Genomic DNA, 18358 nt, shown 5'->3' with positions numbered 1-18358 from the left:
TGTATACAGAGTATGTCCACATCCTCATCAGACCATTTATTTGCTAAACTACACGGTAATGTAAAATGTGCATTTTTTTGTGATCCAATACGTAATATAGTTACTTAATAGTTAATTCGGTTTTAATTCAGAGAAGTTAGCAAAATTATATCGATCCTCTATGAGGCCGTGGAGAGATTATATTTGTGGTTTTAAAATAAAACATGAATCATCAGCGTACAATGACACCTTAGTTTTTAAGCCACAGATTTCTAATCCCTTAATATTATTGAGAAACTCCCAAATACAGGTGTGCCAAGCGTCATACCCACGAAGAATCTAGGCTGTAATCGCTGCCAAAGTTGCTTCAACAAAGTACTGAGTAAAGGGTCTGAATACTTATGTAATTTATCCTTTTTAAAATTGTTATAAAATGAGCAAAAATGTCTAAAAACCTGTTTTTGCCTTGTCATTATTGTGTGTAGGTTGATTAAGGAAAAAAACTAATTTAATCCATTTTAGAATAAGGCTGTAACTGAACAAAATGTGGAAAAAGTCAAGGGGTCTGAATACTTTCCGAAGGCACTGTATGTATGTATGTATGTATAAATATATACATAAATATTATTACACCCTTATTATTTACGTTTTACACTAAAGAAATCATTAGCTCAAATCCCTTTGTACTTAAGTTTTGAAATTACGAAATATAAAAAATATAAATCATGTGACTGTACTCTAAAGTGTAACAGATATAATTGATAATAGTTTAGTTTAATAGATACAGTTTACCAAGCTAACAGTTACTTCACAATGGAATAATTAAGCTGCACTAAAGCTACCCTTTGTTACTTTGAATTAAAAAAAAATAATAATAATTCAGTTCATCCAAACTACTTGGTGAAAACTTATGTAAATCTGAAATTTCATAGATAACAAATTGCAAGGATATGTTAACCGGTTGTAGAGAATAGTGAACTATATGTAATTCAACTAGTAATTTAACTAGGTTTTGCAGTAGATTACTCGTTGGTTATTACTGCATTGTCGGAACTAGAAGCACAAGCATTTCGCTACACTCGCATTAACATCTGCTAACCATGTGTATGTGACAAATAAAATTTGATTAGACTTAAAACATTTACAAATTGTGTAAACTACAATTTCCTTTCTTTTTCGTCATCAGATCTGCACAATTCTCACTTTAAACATTGTTTTTGTGTTTAATAGGCAAAATTACACATTCTGTTAACACATGACCCCAAAGTGAACTGACCTTGCAATTTAGATTTACATATGATCAATCATCTTTCATAAATTAGTTTGGATGTAGTGAACTACATTTTCAAAGTAATTTTAGTTAAGTAAAATATATTTTATTTTAGCTAAACAAGTAGTGTGTAATTCCAGTAGTTTGCTACACCTGGCAAAAAAGTAATTAACTGCTGAAAATACTACCTAGATTTGAATTTAGTCATACTGCAAATTGTAGTTAAATTACTAGCTGAACTAATTGCAGTTCACTACTCCCCAATGCTGTTGAGAACTACAAATGTTTATGGAGGCTTACTGAAGGTCAATGGGGTTTATTCATAAACCTTAAAGATAGAGTCGGCAAAATGACATTGCCATGAGCAGCACCACAGATATTGCGATGAGCAAGATGCATGACTTCGCTCTCGCACAGTCACACATATTATCGGCGCATCTGCATGAGTTCGCTTCACGCGTTCACAACGTGGTTGCCAAGAGACCAAAACAGCGTTTCAACACTCTTAGTTGTTACGGAAATTAACCCACTTAGCTGTTTACTTTCTGCTTATTGCCAGCAGCATACCACCCTGCATACCACTGCTGGCTTGCTTCTGAAGCTATGCAGAGTTGGTCCTGGTCAGTCCCTGGATGGGAGACCAGATGCTGCTGGAAATGGTATTGGAGGGCCAGTAGGAGGCACTCTTTCCTCTGGTCTAAAAAAAAATATCCCAATCCCCCAGGACACTGCCCTGTGTAGGGTACTGTCTTTCGGATGGGACGTTAAACGGGTGTCCTGACTCTGAGGTCATTAAAGATCCCACGGCACTTATCGCAAGAGTAGGGGTGTTAACCCCGGTGTCCTGGCTAAATTCCCAATCTGGCCCTCAAACCACCACGGTCACCTAATAATCCCCAGTTTACAATTGGCTCATTCATCCCCCTCCTCTCCCCTGTAACTATTCCCCAGGTTGTTGCTGCAAATGAGAATGTGTTCTCAGTCAACTTACCTGGTAAAATAACAAATAAATATATGTCACATTGCTGACTCTACCTTTAACAGCTGAGAAACATGTACCACCTATTTCAAAACATATTTAACAATGTATAGATAGATTGGATAGTCTATTTGGATAGAACTGATCGCTACATGCATCATACTCAGGATGTTTACAAGACATATCATATTCAAATGGAAAAATGGCATACGCACATTATTCATAATTATTATTAGTATAATATTCTTAAGGTCAGTAGTTACCAGCTTCTTTCTGTTTTGAAAAATAAAAACAGGTGGTAAATTTAAACCTGCAGTAAAGTTACAGGAATAACCCCAAAGCTCTCAAGCAGAATACCACACGTTCATATAAGATACCACTATCTGAAATACCTGGGTGAGAAGTTATAAAAGACAACAAAAAAGCAGAGTGAGTGTAAAGACCTTAGTCATATCTACTCAGTACAAGCACACATTGCAGGAAAGACCACACCCATTATGATGCTACACACCTCTTCTCCAAATGGTTGCAATAAATTACAACGATTCTCAATTGAACATCTTCCTCTGCTTTTTCTCTTTCTGTTAGCAAAAGTACAATCTAGAAAAATGTCTGTTTTACGTACAAAACTGAGGTCAAAAACAGCGTTTTGGCTGAATTTTCTACCAGTACGTTTTCAAGGAAGTCGAACTTCAGAAAAAAAGGTATCTTTGAAATCATCTCGCAACATATGTCTTTGTCTCTCCTTATAATATAGGTTTTTATATAGGTTTTATATAGGTTTTAATTTAGGTTTTATATAGGTTTTAATATAGGTTTTTATATAGGTTTTTAATATAGGTTTTTATATAGGTTTTAATATAGGTTTTAATATAGGTTTTAATATAGGTTTTAATATAGGTTTTAATATAGGTTTTATATAGGTTTTATATAGGTTTTAATATAGGTTTTAATATAGGTTTTTATATAGGTTTTATATAGGTTTTAATATAGGTTTTTATATAGGTTTTTATATAGGTTTTAATATAGGTTTTATATAGGTTTTAATATAGGTTTTATATAGGTTTTAATATAGGTTTTTATATAGGTTTTATATAGGTTTTAATATAGGTTTTAATATAGGTTTTTATATAGGTTTTAATATAGGTTTTAATATAGGTTTTATATAGGTTTTAATATAGGTTTTTATATAGGTTTTTAATATAGGTTTTTATATAGGTTTTAATATAGGTTTTAATATAGGTTTTAATATAGGTTTTAATATAGGTTTTAATATAGGTTTTATATAGGTTTTAATATAGGTTTTATATAGGTTTTAATATAGGTTTTAATATAGGTTTTTATATAGGTTTTATATAGGTTTTAATATAGGTTTTTATATAGGTTTTTATATAGGTTTTAATATAGGTTTTATATAGGTTTTAATATAGGTTTTATATAGGTTTTAATATAGGTTTTTATATAGGTTTTATATAGGTTTTAATATAGGTTTTAATATAGGTTTTTATATAGGTTTTAATATAGGTTTTAATATAGGTTTTATATAGGTTTTAATATAGGTTTTTATATAGGTTTTATATAGGTTTTAATATAGGTTTTATATAGGTTTTAATATAGGTTTTTATATAGGTTTTAATATAGGTTTTAATATAGGTTTTTCAGATCGTGTTAGTGGACTGGGGTCACCTTGCAGTCCATCTTTCCCAGTCTTTGTCTGTCCTCCAATGATGCTACAGTTGGGACTGTTCCAAGCATCCTATTTGTTGCCCATGTGCTCAGTCAGGGAATCAAATAACACTTCCTGCACTAGAAGTGAGGAGCTAGAGGAGAGGTGGGAGGTGGAGTTTGGCCTTTGAACTCAAATCCACCGGGCATCGACAGACATACACCTCACTCCAGACAGGCCGAACAAACAAGAACGTAAACAAAAATGGAGGCAATAATGTTGACAAATTTTCTTGAGTGCAAAAGTGTGGGGCTCCAAGGAAGGGAGTCTTAAGGGGAGGGGAGGAGGGGGGTCTGTGCCCCCATATCGCATCTAGTCGGAGTGTAGTGAGGAGAGGCCTGGGCTTGAGCAGGGCAACGTGCGCTTTGGAACTCATGATGACTCAGTGTTACTGACATCATGGCAATTACTAGTATTCACCTCATCCCTTGATGTTGTTGTAACGTGACAGTCTCTCTTTCGCAGTTTGGCAACCCGCACCGTTTTACCTGCTGCTATGTATCAGCTCCTCCTCGCCCTTCTCTTTCCCTTTCCCCTCTCCCTCCACCAACTCCACCATACTCGGTACACGGCCTTCACCCTCTTCCTCCTCTTCGTCCGAGTCCTGCATGCAGAGCGTTTTTCGAGTCACAACTATTCTTCTCCTCTTCCCCCTCCTCCGGTTGACTCCCGCTGTCTTTCTCCGTGTCCGTCTCTGTCCTCCTCCAGTGTGAGCTCAAACTTAAATTTGGCCCCAGGGAGGCAGCCGCTGCTGTGGTCAGATTTGTTCAGGGCGGGCAAGGGGCTCTGGGCGATGGTGCTCTTGTACCACTCCCTGTTTTCCTCCAGAGTCTCCAGGATGTCCTGGGCGTCAGGGTGCACCAGGTCAGCCCAGGTCTCCCACAGTGGGTGGACGATGTAGTCGATGAACCCCACCTGGAGAGAAAATGTGTATCAGCTTGAGTTTGTACTGAAATAAATTGTCAGGTCAGATATTGACTTTCTTTGTGTGTGTGTGGGCGCTCTTGTGCACACTATACAGTGCCTTGCGAAAGTATTCGGCCCCCTTGAACTTTGCGACCTTTTGCCACATTTCAGGCTTCAAACAAAAAGATATAAAACTGTATTTTTTTGTGAAGAATCAACAACAAGTGGGACACAATCATGAAGTGGAACGACATTTATTGGATATTTCAAACTTTTTTAACAAATCAAAAACTGAAAAATTGGGCGTGCAAAATTATTCAGCCCCTTTACTTTCAGTGCAGCAAACTTTCTCCAGAAGTTCAGTGAGGATCTCTGAATGATCCAATGTTGACCTAAATGACTAATTATGATAAATACAATCCACCTGTGTGTAATCAAGTCTCCGTATAAATGCACCTGCACTGTGATAGTCTCAGAGGTCCGTTAAAAGCGCAGAGCATCATGAAGAACAAGGAACACACCAGGCAGATCCGAGATACTGTTGTGAAGAAGTTTAAAGCCGGATTTGGATACAAAAAGATTTCCCAATCTTTAAACATCCCAAGGAGCACTGTGCAAGCGATAATATTGAAATGGAGGGAGTATCAGACCACTGCAAATCTACCAAGACCTGGCCGTCCCTCTAAACTTTCAGCTCATACAAGGAGAAGACTGATCAGAGATGCAGCCAAGAGGCCCATGATCACTCTGGATGAACTGCAGAGATCTTCAGCTGAGGTGGGAGACTCTGTCCATAGGACAACAATCAGTCGTATATTGCACAAATCTGGCCTTTATGGAAGAGTGGCAAGAAGAAAGCCATTTCTTAAAGATATCCATAAAAAGTGTTGTTTAAAGTTTGCCACAAGCCACCTGGGAGACACACCAAACATGTGGAAGAAGGTGCTCTGGTCAGATGAAACCAAAATTGAACTTTTTGGCAACAATGCAAAATTTTATGTTTGGCGTAAAAGCAACACAGCTGAACACACCATCCCCACTGTCAAACATGGTGGTGGCAGCATCATGGTTTGGGCCTGCTTTTCTTCAGCAGGGACAGGAAAGATGGTTAAAATTGATGGGAAGATGGATGGAGCCAAATACAGGACCATTCTGGAAGAAAACCTGATGGAGTCTGCAAAAGACCTGAGACTGTGACAGAGATTTGTCTTCCAACAAGACAATGATCCAAAACATAAAGCAAAATCTACAATGGAATGGTTAAAAAATAAACATATCCAGGTGTTAGAATGGCCAAGTCAAAGTCCAGACCTGAATCCAATCGAGAATCTGTGGAAAGAACTGAAAACTGCTGTTCACAAATGCTCTCCATCTAACCTCACTGAGCTCGAGCTGTTTTGCAAGGAGGAATGGAAAAAATGTCAGTCTCTCGATGTGCAAAACTGATAGAGACATACCCCAAGTGACTTACAGCTGTAATCGCAGCAAAAGGTGGCGCTACAAAGTATTAACTTAAGGGGGCTGAATAATTTTGCACGCCCAATTTTGCAGTTTTTGATTTGTTAAAAAAGTTTGAAATATCCAATAAATGTCATTCCACTTCATGATTGTGTCCCACTTGTTGTTGATTCTTCACAAAAAAATACAGTTTTATATATTTATGTTTGAAGCCTGAAATGTGGCAAAAGGTCACAAAGTTCAAGGGGGCCGAATACTTTCGCAAGGCACTGTATGTGTGTACTGTACTTACCTGGTTCTTCTGGACAGACGTGTTGTGTTTGTCACACATGGGGCTGATCTCCATGCCTCTCTCCCTCTCCCTGTCCCCCTGGCTGAAGAACTCTTCCATAATGCGGTTGGTCCACTGGCGGTACAGCTGCAGGGGCTTGGTGGGATTACTGAGGTCTGCACAGTGCACTATGTTCTGGAGTACCTGGAGAGAGAATTAGAATAGAAAATCCCCTTTATGCAAACACATTAACAACCATCACATGTCAGCCCTCACATATGTAAAACAGCAAAAGAAGCAATGATTAAAAGATCAACTGTAAACCTCTCCTATTATCAACGGCACAAAAAACATTCTGCAGGCCCCAAGAGAGAGGAAGGGAGAGAAGGAGAGGGTCAGGTAAAGATGTAGTCACAAAATTAACATATGTTCTTAGTTTGACCCCCTCAAATTCAAGTCCCGGCAGCTTGACAACCACTGGCTAGCTACTTGAATGACTGAATGATGGAGAATGCTAGTGAGGGGCTTTTAAATGGCAAATTCAATTTCAGATCCCTCCCAGATGGCTCTCTGGATAAAGTACATCAAGTCTTCATTGTCATTTAGAAGCGATACACACTGTTGACGCCGGCAATACAAGTAATGTTACTAGTAGCAATGGAGGACGTCTATGGCAGGCTTAGCTAGAAATGTTTGCGCGCCGGAGGCCTATGGACATGTCGACGAGCAGCAAGCTAGCACAAGCTATAGACAAGTGGATAGCTACAGTTTGCAGGCCAGTCCACATTGTGGAGGACAAAGGCTTGAGGGACATCATTCAGATCGCATCAAACGACTCAACTTATGAGTTACCCTCGAGAGCCACCGTCGTTACAAGAACACACGAGCTGTACGAAAGCGGAGCAGTTGAAACATGCAACAGCTGTTGCTCTCATGGGAGAGCACTGGACTTTGGTGAGTAACCACAACTCGCTTGGGGTTACTGCGCACCACATTGAGGAATTCACACGCTCTGGCCGTATTCAAGACAGAAGAGAGGTACTATGCTGAAAAGTGTTCCGACCATTTCATGGATGTTGCAAAGCAGTCAAACATTGGAAAAAAAAGTTACCACACTTTGCACAGACAGTGCACGGAACATAATTGCAGCTGCGAGACATCTGCCTATTGAACACCTGTCCTGCACTGCGCACAGTCTCCAAAGGTCCATCACAATGTTGGGTTCGACAAGGCCTTAGTCAAATGCAGAAAACAATGTGTGCATTTCCAACACAGCCCACCAAATTCTGCAGAGCTAGGACAACAGCAAGTTACACATGGGTCACTCACAACAAGATGTAATTCCACTCTGGAAATGGTCAAGCGTGTCCACAGAAACCAACAACCACTGAGAGATGCTCTGGCCCAACAGAAAACAAACATCACCATGCCAACCACAGCTGAACTGGAGAAACTGCAGAACCTGGAGACACTACTGGAGCCCTGCAGGTTATCTTCTTTCTCACACTATTAATGTTCTAATATGATTGTGTGTGTCAGTGGAGGCTCTTCAGAGGCAGAAGGGGAGGACCATCCTCCTCAGTGAATTTCATAAAAATTTAAATTGTAAAACATTAAACAAGTTATTCAATACAAAACCTAGGAGGCTCATCGTTCTCACCCCTTCCCATAGAGTTACACAGTAAGAGCACTTGACATGTCCACCCAATCAAAGGATCAAATAATTAATCTAGTACTGAAAGCATAAGCCACAGATAGCTAGCACTGCAGTGTATAAAATGTGATGAGTAGTTGACTCAAAGAGAGAGAAAAACAATAGTTGAACAGTTTTGAGTAAATTCATTTCTTCCAAAATGAAGAAGCCAGAGAGAAAGATTTTGTCATTTCACTTATTTAGCTAGCAAATGCAGCTAGCTAGTTTAACCTACTGAAACACCCTGCTCAAACAGAGGGATGCTATGTTAGCTAGCTGGCTATGACAGAGGGATGCTATGATAGCTAGCTGGCTATGACAGAGGGATGCTATGTTAGCTAGCTGGCTATGACAGAGGGATGCTATGTTAGCTAGTTGGCTATGACAGAGGGATGCTATGTTAGCTATGACAGAGGGATGCTATGTTAGCTAGTTGGCTATAACAGAGGGATGCTATGTGAGCTAGCTGGCTATGACAGAGGGATGCTATGTTAGCTAGTTGGCTATAACAGAGGGATGCTATGTTAGCTAGTTGGCTATAACAGAGGGATGCTATGTTAGCTAGTTGGCTATGACAGAGGGATGCTATGTTAGCTAGTTGGCTATAACAGAGGGATGCTATGTTAGCTAGCTGGCTATGACAGAGGGATGCTATGTTAGCTAGTTGGCTATAACAGAGGGATGCTATGTGAGCTAGCTGGCTATGACAGAGGGATGCTATGTTAGCTAGCTGGCTATGACAGAGGGATGCTATGTTAGCTAGTTGGCTATAACAGAGGGATGCTATGTGAGCTATGCTGGCTATGACTATCCAACACAACACTGGAACCCTTCCAAGTCAAGGTAAGCTTTTGGTGTTACTCATTTATTTCCACCGGGGCCCCCCGGTGTAACTGCTTACTGACTATACACTTTAACGTTACTGCATGATTGTAGCTGGTTTACAAACGCGTTAGTTCTATTATCTATGCTGACTAGGACGTTACTTTAGCTAATATGGTGACAATGATGTAGGCTGTGTGTAGCGGTTTGGCTTGGAAAGGTTTTCGCCTGGTCACAGAGCTGATGTGTTGTGCATTGAAGTCCACAAGAGAAGGGACAAGGTGAGAGAAGGAGAGAGCATTGAAGGAATACAACGTGGCTACTATGAAAGTGAACTGCTGTGTTTACGTGTGATCAGGGGTGTTGAAAAAAATTCTGTTGAATTTTTTCTTATTTTTTTAAATCTGAAAAACGGAAGCAAACTGAACAAAACGGGGATAAACATATCTGAATTTGTCCAATAGAAACACTGGTTTGCAACTGTTGGACTAATGATTACACCCTATTTCAGCTAGAAGCAGGAAAGAGTGTGCAAGCGGTATTCAATGACACTTTCTACAACCTGACCATGACATTACAAAAGACGTAATTGCGACCAGTTTTGCCTGCAGGGTGACGATATGTGAAGTAGCAGCCAACCTGTAGCCTGTCATTGTAGTTATCTAGTAGTAGAACTCCAGAGCTGGTGACTTTCTTGGTCTCCACCATGGTCTTCAGGTCCGCCAGAAGATTCACGTGCTTGGACATGTCAGTAGCTAGTACCTACAGGGACAAACAACAACATGTTGAATTGGGTGCTAAACTGGAACTCACTCACTTTCATTTGACAAATATTTTGCAATATTCATATCTGTATCACTCACTCATTAATTAATTAATCCCTTTACTAGCTAGGTTCATCCACCCAACCACCCATCCATCCCACTCACTATGTCTATGACCATTTTCCGGAGCGACTGACGCTGTTTTTTGGTCAGGTTCTGGAAGATGTCACAGTTCTCTTCCTGCAGCAGCTTGAAGCCCACGGCCAGGTGGTGGTTCTCCAGGACTGACGAGTCATTGTACAGGAGGGCCAGCTCTGAGTCTGGAGAGAAAACACACAGATAAAAGCAAATGGTTAGAAAGCAGTTTTTCGGACATCATTTTGAATATTAGAGTAACATACTTCAGGGTAATATTCATTAGGTATTTCTAGAGAAGCACGTCCATTTTTGCGAGTGTGTGTGTGTCTGTAGATTTGATATCTCACTCCCTCTCTTTGCCACAATCATGCACATTGCATATTGAATAAAGTGAATCAAGTAGTCAAAGAAACATATTGGGACACTTTTACTACACACGCACGCACAAGCGCGCACTCTCAGACACAACACACAATGCCTACTACTCTGAGTAATCCCTACCTCATTTGACAGAGACAAGTCAAATATATATCTCTATCTATTGCACATACGCAGGCGCACAGTCACACACACAAAATCACACACACGCGTGTTCACGCAAGCTCACATGGATTCCAAAGGATGGGTCCAATTAATTTGTTGCCATGGTGGCTAGGCTAACACATGTTATGTCATATCAGGATTGCTTAACTGGTCAGGATCAAAATCCGCTCCCAGTCAATCAGCCTAGAGAACAGACAGTCCAATCCCAACATTGTATAATCTTATACTAAGACAATGAATCCGGTTTCAATATGAATCAATGTACCCTTCATTCTATCTACAATACCATTTAGTTTGAACTGAGTTCATTTGTCTTGCAAGGCAATATTTTCTAGCCTGGTCCCAGATCTGTTTTTGCTGTCTTGCCAACTATACGGTCATTGTCACGCTAAAGTTGTTCATGTCCATAGGAGATGATTATACAGCACAAACAGATCTGGGACCAGGCTACATGTTTTTCCCATTGGTAGATAACTGTATGTATTTATAACCGTGAGTACCATGTCTCCCAGCCAACTAACTCACTCACACTCTCGGAATGATAGAAATCTCTTTGTGTCCTCCACAATGAACTCATATGGAGTCATCGCCTCCTGTCTGCGTGTCTAATGAAGGGGATTCCCCGAAGTGCAATGGATCCAATTCTTTTACACACTATGTTTGTAAAATAATCACTCAAACACAAGCATTTCGACACACCCGCAATAACATCTACTAAATATGTGTATGTGAAAATTAAAAAATGTATTTGAAGAGAAAAGCTCATCTTAAAACAGCCATCTACTTTAGCACTGCGATAAAAGGCAAAAACGGCATGTCATGTGAGGTCGAAAAGCTCATAACTGCAAAGCATGGGAAAGACCACTCACTGGTACTGATGAGAAACTGGTTGGAGACCCCCGGGTGGTCTACGTCATGAATAGCACTGGCAAAGATGGCAGCAAGGATTTCCAGGTCTGTGAACACAGCCTGCGAAGACAAGAGGTGTAACATTACTATATGAGCACAACAAAACAATGAACACAATCTCACTGTATGAACTTCACTGTTCAATCCATCAAAACCAGGGTCATTCAAAAGGGAAGAAAACGGATTGGAACAGAGAGGGACTACCTGGACTTGTCGAATAAGAAACTATGATCTTTGTTATCCATTGCAAAATGTTTTAAACCGTTTTCTGTTGCCTGCCCTAATGAACACAACTTAGGTTACATTTAAAGCAAGTTTTAAACAAGACAAATATAAAAACAGATATAATTGCTGTGTTAAAAACACAATATTATTAACAGAACATAAGCAAAAAAGTTAAGAGGTGGCCATATTGACAGTATCAAATCCTACCAACAAAGTTTCCCCCCCATAAAGAAACGGAGATGGTACATTCCCCTACCTCTAGAACAGGCGTGGACAGAAGCACGTGAGTGGATTGGGTGACATCAGCAGCATGGATGTTATTGTGATAGGCTAAATCGCCATGGTAATAGTCTTCTAGAGTCATCAGGTAAGTTATAAAGGTGTCTAATGGTATTTTGAATGTTTTAAATAAATGTCTTTCCTGAAAATGAGAGAACATGAGACATAATGTCAGCATTATGGGTCAACTGACAGCTATTCACACATACTACTCCGACACACACACACAGTAAATTCGTATAAACATTCTTACCTGAAAAATTGTGTGCATCATTACTGTTAAAGGCCGGTTCCCCGAAAGCTCTGTGACTTTGAAAAGATTAAGACCCCATTTATTGATGTCCTCAAGCTCCTGAAATCAGACATCATGGCCCGTTTTAGACACACCACTTTCCTCCAAACATACACTACATGGCCAAAGGTATGTGGACACCTGCTCAGCAAATATCTCATTCCAAAATGATGGTTTCCACTAGATGTTGGAACATTGCTGCGGGGACTTGCTTCCATTCAGCCACAATAGTAGTAGGCTCACAGTCAGCGTTCCAATTAATCCCAAAGGTGTTCGATGGTGTTGAGGTCAGGGCTCTGTGCAGGCCAATCAAGTTCTTCCACACCAATCTAGACAAACCATTTCTGTATGGACCTTGCTTTGTGCACGGGGGCATTGTCATGCTGAAACAGGACAGCGCCCCAAACTGTTGCCACACAGTTGGAAGCACAGAATCGTCTAGAATGTCATTGTATGCTGTAGTGTTAATATTTCCCTTCATTGGAACCAAGGGGCCTAGCCCGGAACATGAATAACAGCCCCAGACCATTATTCCTCCTCCTCCAAACTTTACAGTTGACACTATGCATTGGGGCATGTAAGGTTCTTCTGGCATCCACCAAACCCAGATTCGTCCATCGGACTTTCAGAATGTGAAGCATAATTCAGATGGTGCAGCGTTTCCACTGTTCCAGAGTCCAATGGAGGTGAGCTTTGCACCACTCCAGCCGACGCTTGGCATTGTGCATGGTGATGTTAGGCTTGTGTGAGGCTGCTCAGCCATGGAAACCCATTTCATGAAGCTCCCTACGAACAGTTATTGTGCTGATGTTGCTTCCAGAGGCCGTTTGGAACAAGGGTGTTGAAACTGAGGACAGATGATTTTTACATGCTACGCCCTTCAGCACTCGGCAATCCCATTCTGTAAGCTTGTGTGGCCTACCACTTTGCGGCTGAACAGTTGTTGCTCGTAGACGTCTCCACTTCACAATAACAGCACTTACAGTTGACCGGTACAGCGCTAGCAGGGAAGGAATTTGATGAAGTGACTTGTTGGAAAAGTGGCATCCTATGACGGTGCCACGTTGAAATTCACTGAGCCCTTCAGTATGGGACGTTCTGCCGATGTTTGTCTATGGAGATTGTATGGCTGTGTGCTTGATTTTATACACCTGTCAGCAATGGGTCTGGCTGAAATAGCAGAATCCACAAATTTGAAAGGGTATCCACATACTTTTGACATCTAGTGTATTATAAGGAGAAATGATATACATTAATACACAATTACACATTTTCCATGACAAAAATGCATAACTCCGGTATAGTCTGGAATTCAACCAAAACAACATTGTAGGTTTATCCATACTGCGCTGTACAAAATCACATTCTAAGTAAAGATGTTTCGAGACAATGTCTGTATCACAGTCTAACAACAGACAATTAAGAGACAAATAACGCAAAGCCAGTATCATCACAGCTACTTCGTTACTTTTCTGGATTGGGTATTCACACCACATAGCATGTTTGGTTGAATCCAGCCAATCTCCCGTATTACCACATGCCCTGTATGCAAATCAGCAATCCACTGTGGCGTAGCATTATATAGGTGACCCTTTAATTAAAGCCATTCTATTTCCTGGATCTCAATAGAATCAATTTAGTCCATATCACTATATGGGAAATTTACTGAGGTGACACTTTTAGGCATCCTATCACCAGCAACTTGATTGATTTTGGCCTAAATCTGAAGTGGTGATCCGTGCTAGACGTTTAATAAGCACAAGAACATGGGTTAGCTCTGGTGGTCATCTCCAGCTAGCTACGATGGTGCTGTAAAGTACTATAATGGAACTATAGTAGGGAAAGTACTATAGTACTGTAGGAGGGAAAATGACTAGAATAAACATTTCCATACTAGTCCCCCGTGGGATTTGAACCCACAACCCTGGTGTTGCCAGCACCATTCTCTACCAACTGAGCCACATGATATGTTCCACATTGTAACAACAACATTAAATGTGTGTGACATGTTACAAATTCCAATTTGTACAATATGTTAGGATTTTGTAAGTGCTTAAGATCCCAGACTGCATCTTTAAGTTCCTTCCTCAAGGGCACAACAGTATTTCTTTCCTAAGTTCATAACAGATAAATAGTTGACTTTAGTCTGTAAAACAAAAGCGCCACCAAAAGACTGCTCCTATATCTGATTGTTTTATCTACCTTATTTGAATACCCTGATTGTAAGTCGCTCTGGCTAAGAGAAGCTAAGAGCGTCTGCAAAATGACTAAAATGTCAATATAATGTCAAAATGCTCCTTCACCGTTGCCAGTTTGTCGTCTGTCCCGGCCTTGACCCCAAAGGGGGGTATATTAGAGTTGGAGAGGCTAGTGGTCTTCACACCACTCATCTGAATCATGGGCTTGGCATTCTTCTTGTCCGTCTTCACCTTCTGCATCTCGGGGCATGGCCTCTCCGCGCTATGCTGCTTGTCTGGGGAAGAGTGAATGAAGGAGGGGATAGATATAGGACGAGAGGGAGGGACTGTTAGACAATACACAAAGTTATTTGTTGTTGTTAAATATTTAATGCTTGTTGGCTGAAGCCTAACTTGAGATCACACTCTCCAATAAATCATGTATTGATGTCAATTGGGGACTTGATTTTCACACCCTGATCTCAGGTTAGGATTGGTCCTCATTGACTAAACAAACATGGTTACATTTTATCAAACGATATGGATTGTTATAGGGCAATTCCGTAACGGATTTACACTGAGAATGGTATACCAAAAAGTATACCAAACAAAAAACATTGATTTCAAAGTTTAACAAACCACAGAACTCTACGGACTACTTAACAATTTCACCGATTAAAAAAAAAATGAAAAACACATTTACAGGAAGAACTGTGCAGATACAAATTTGGGTAACAGATTAAAAAAAGGATATTTTACCATCATTCTGTTACTAAACTTTGCATCTGCATATTTTTCCTGTAATTGTTAATTTGTTTTACTGTGTAAAATGTTGAAAGTAGTCATTGTGCATAGAGTTGTATGGTTTGTTAAACTTTAAAAGCAATGTTTTTTGTTTAACATACATTTTAAAGTGAAAAATCAGAGTCTCAGTGTAATTCTGTTATCGTGGAATTGCCCAATACCCAAATTATTTGGAGGCTTTTCGGCTATTGGGAGTTTCAGTTTCAGGGGACATTTTTGTGGACTGAGTGATTGAGACTCTTTACATGTACTTGTTGTTATAAGTACTGACAACCAAACAGCAAGGGCAGTCAGTCTTACCTAAGAAGGTTCTGGAGATGAACTCAGAGACCTGGGTCCCCGAGCAACTCATCTGAGACAGGTTAGACAGCTCCCTGTTCAACATCTTCTTGAACTGGACACAGAAAGAGGGAAGAGAAAGAAAATGAGATAGAGAGGGGGGGATTGCTCCTGTGCATATATGACATTGTGTAGAATATAAAAGGTAAATAATAGCATACTTAGCATACATACAGTGGGGAGAACAAGTATTTGACACTGCCGATTTTGCAGGTTTTCCTACTTACAAAGCATGTAGAGGTCTGTACATTTTATCATAGGTACACTTCAACTGTGAGAGACGGAATCTAAAAAAATCCAGAAAATCACATTGTATGATTTTTTAAGTAAATAATTTGCATTTTATTGCATGACATAAGTATTTGATACATCAGAAAAGCAGAACTTAATATTTGGTAGAGAAACCTTTGTTTGCAATTACAGAGATCATATGATTCCTGTAGACCTTGACCAGGTTAGCACACACTGCAGCAGGGATTTCGTCCCACTCCTCCATACAGACCTTCTCCAGATCCTTCAGGTTTCGGGGCTGTCGCTGGGCAATACGGACTTCCAGCTCCCTCCAAAGATGTTCTATTGGGTTCAGATCTGGAGACTGGCTAGGCCACTCCAGGACCTTGAGATGCTTCTTACGGAGCCACTCCTTAGTTGCCCTGGCTGTGTGTTTCTGGTCATTGTCATGCTGGAAGACCCAGCCACGACCCGTCTTCAATGCTCTTACTGAGGGAAGGAGGTTGTTGGCCAAGATCTCATGATACATGGCCCCATCCATCCTCCCCTCAATACGGTGCAGTCGTCCTGTCTCCTTTGCAGAAAAGCATCCCCAAAGAATGATGTTTCCACCTCCATGCTTCATGGTTGGGATGGTGTTCTTGGGGTTGTACTCATCCTTCTTCCTCCAAACACGGCGAGTGGAGTTTAGACCAAAAAGCTCTATTTTTGTCTCATCAGACCACATGACCTTCTCTCATTCCTCCTCTGGATCATCCAGATGGTCATTGGCAAACTTCAGACTGACCTGGACATGCGCTGGCTTGAGTAGGGGGACCTTGCGTGCGCTGCAGGATTTTAATCCATGACGGCGTAGTGTGTTACTAATGGTTTTCTTTGAGACTGTGGTCCAGCTCTCTTCAGGTCATTGACCAGGTCCTGCCGTGTAGCTCTGGGCTGATCCCTCACCTTCCTCATGATCATTGATGCCCCACGAGATGAGATCTTGCATGTAGCCCCAGAACGAGGGTGATTGACCGTCATCTTGAACTTCTTCCATTTTCTAATAATTGCCCTCTCACCAAGCTGCTTGCCTATTGTCCTGTAGCCCATCCCAGCCTTGTGCAGGTCTACAATTCTATCCCTGATGTCCTTACACAGCTCTCTGGTCTTGGCCATTGTGGAGAGTCTGTTTGATTGAGTGTGTGGACAGGTGTCTTTTATACAGGTAACGAGTTCAAACAGGTGCAGTTAATACAGGTAATGAGTGGAGAACAGGAGGGACTCTTAACGAAAAACTAACAGGTCTGTGAGAGCCGGAATTCTTACTGGTTGGTAGGTGACTTTTTTCATTAATCTTTTTCACCCCAGACGCTTTATCTGGATATGGTTTTACAGGACTTCCCGCCAGTCGAAAGCTAAGTAGTAACATTAACATTATGCCGTCTAATTGCAGTCTCTGTACTCATAATATACGGCATAATGTTTATGTTACTACAAGAGGGCCACCATTGTCCCTGTTCCCAAGAAAGCTAAGGTAACTGAGCTAAACGACTACCACCCCGTAGCACTCACTTCCGTCATCATGAAGTGCTTTGAGAGACTAGTCAAGGACCATATCACCTCCACCCTACCTGACACCCTAGACCCACTCCAATTTGCTTACCGCCCAAATAGGTCCACAGACGATGCAATCTCAACCACACTGCACACTGCCCTAACCCATCTGGACAAGAGGAATACCTAAGTGAGAATGCTGTTCATCGACTACAGCTCAGCATTTAACACCATAGTACCCTCCAAACTCTTCATCAAGCTCGAGACCCTGGGTCTCGACCCCGTCCTGTGCAATTGGGTACTGGACTTCCTGACGGGCCGCCCCCAGGTGGTGAGGGTAGGTAACAACATCTCCACCCCGCTGATCCTCAACACTAGGGCCCCACAAGGGTGCGTTCTGAGCCCTCTCCTGTACTCCCTGTTCACCCACGACTGCGTGGCCATGCACACCTCCAACTCAATCAAGTTTGCGGACGACACTACAGGTGTAGGCTTGATTACCAACAACGACGAGACGGCCTACAGGGAGGAGGTGAGGGCCCTCGGAGTGTGGTGTCAGGAAAATAACCTCACACTCAACGTCAACAAAACTAAGGAGATGATTGTGGACTTCAGGAAACAGCAGAGGGAGCACCCCCCTATCCACATCGATGGGACAGTAGTGGAGAGGGTAGTACGTTTTAAGTTCCTCGGCGTACACATCACGGACAAACTGAATTGGTCCACCCACACAGACAGCGTCGTGAAGAAGGCGCAGCAGCACCTCTTCAACCTCAGGAGGCTGAAGAAACTGGGCTTGTCACCAAAAGTACTCACAAACTTTTACAGATGCACAATCGAGAGCATCCTGTCGGGCTGTATCACAGCCTGGTACGGCAACTGCTCCGCCCACAACCGTAAGACTCTCCAGAGGGTAATGAGGTCTGCACAACGCATCACCGGGGGCAAACTACCTGCCCTCCAGGACACCTACACCACCCGATGTCACAGGAAGGCCGTAAAGATCATCAAGGACAA

The 18358-nt window shown here is 41.3% G+C and overlaps 1 pseudogene; it reads right to left on the bottom strand.

The window, feature by feature from the left end:
• Positions 1–3776: 3776 nt before the first annotated feature.
• Positions 3777–18358, bottom strand: part of LOC110509354 — a 30812-nt pseudogene continuing 16230 nt past the window's right edge.

This window comes from Oncorhynchus mykiss, chromosome Y, assembly GCF_013265735.2.
Source record: "Oncorhynchus mykiss isolate Arlee chromosome Y, USDA_OmykA_1.1, whole genome shotgun sequence".
Taxonomy (NCBI): Eukaryota; Metazoa; Chordata; class Actinopteri; order Salmoniformes; family Salmonidae; genus Oncorhynchus; species Oncorhynchus mykiss.
Note: the sequence above shows the minus strand (reverse complement) of the source record. Positions and strands in the feature narration are given on the sequence as shown.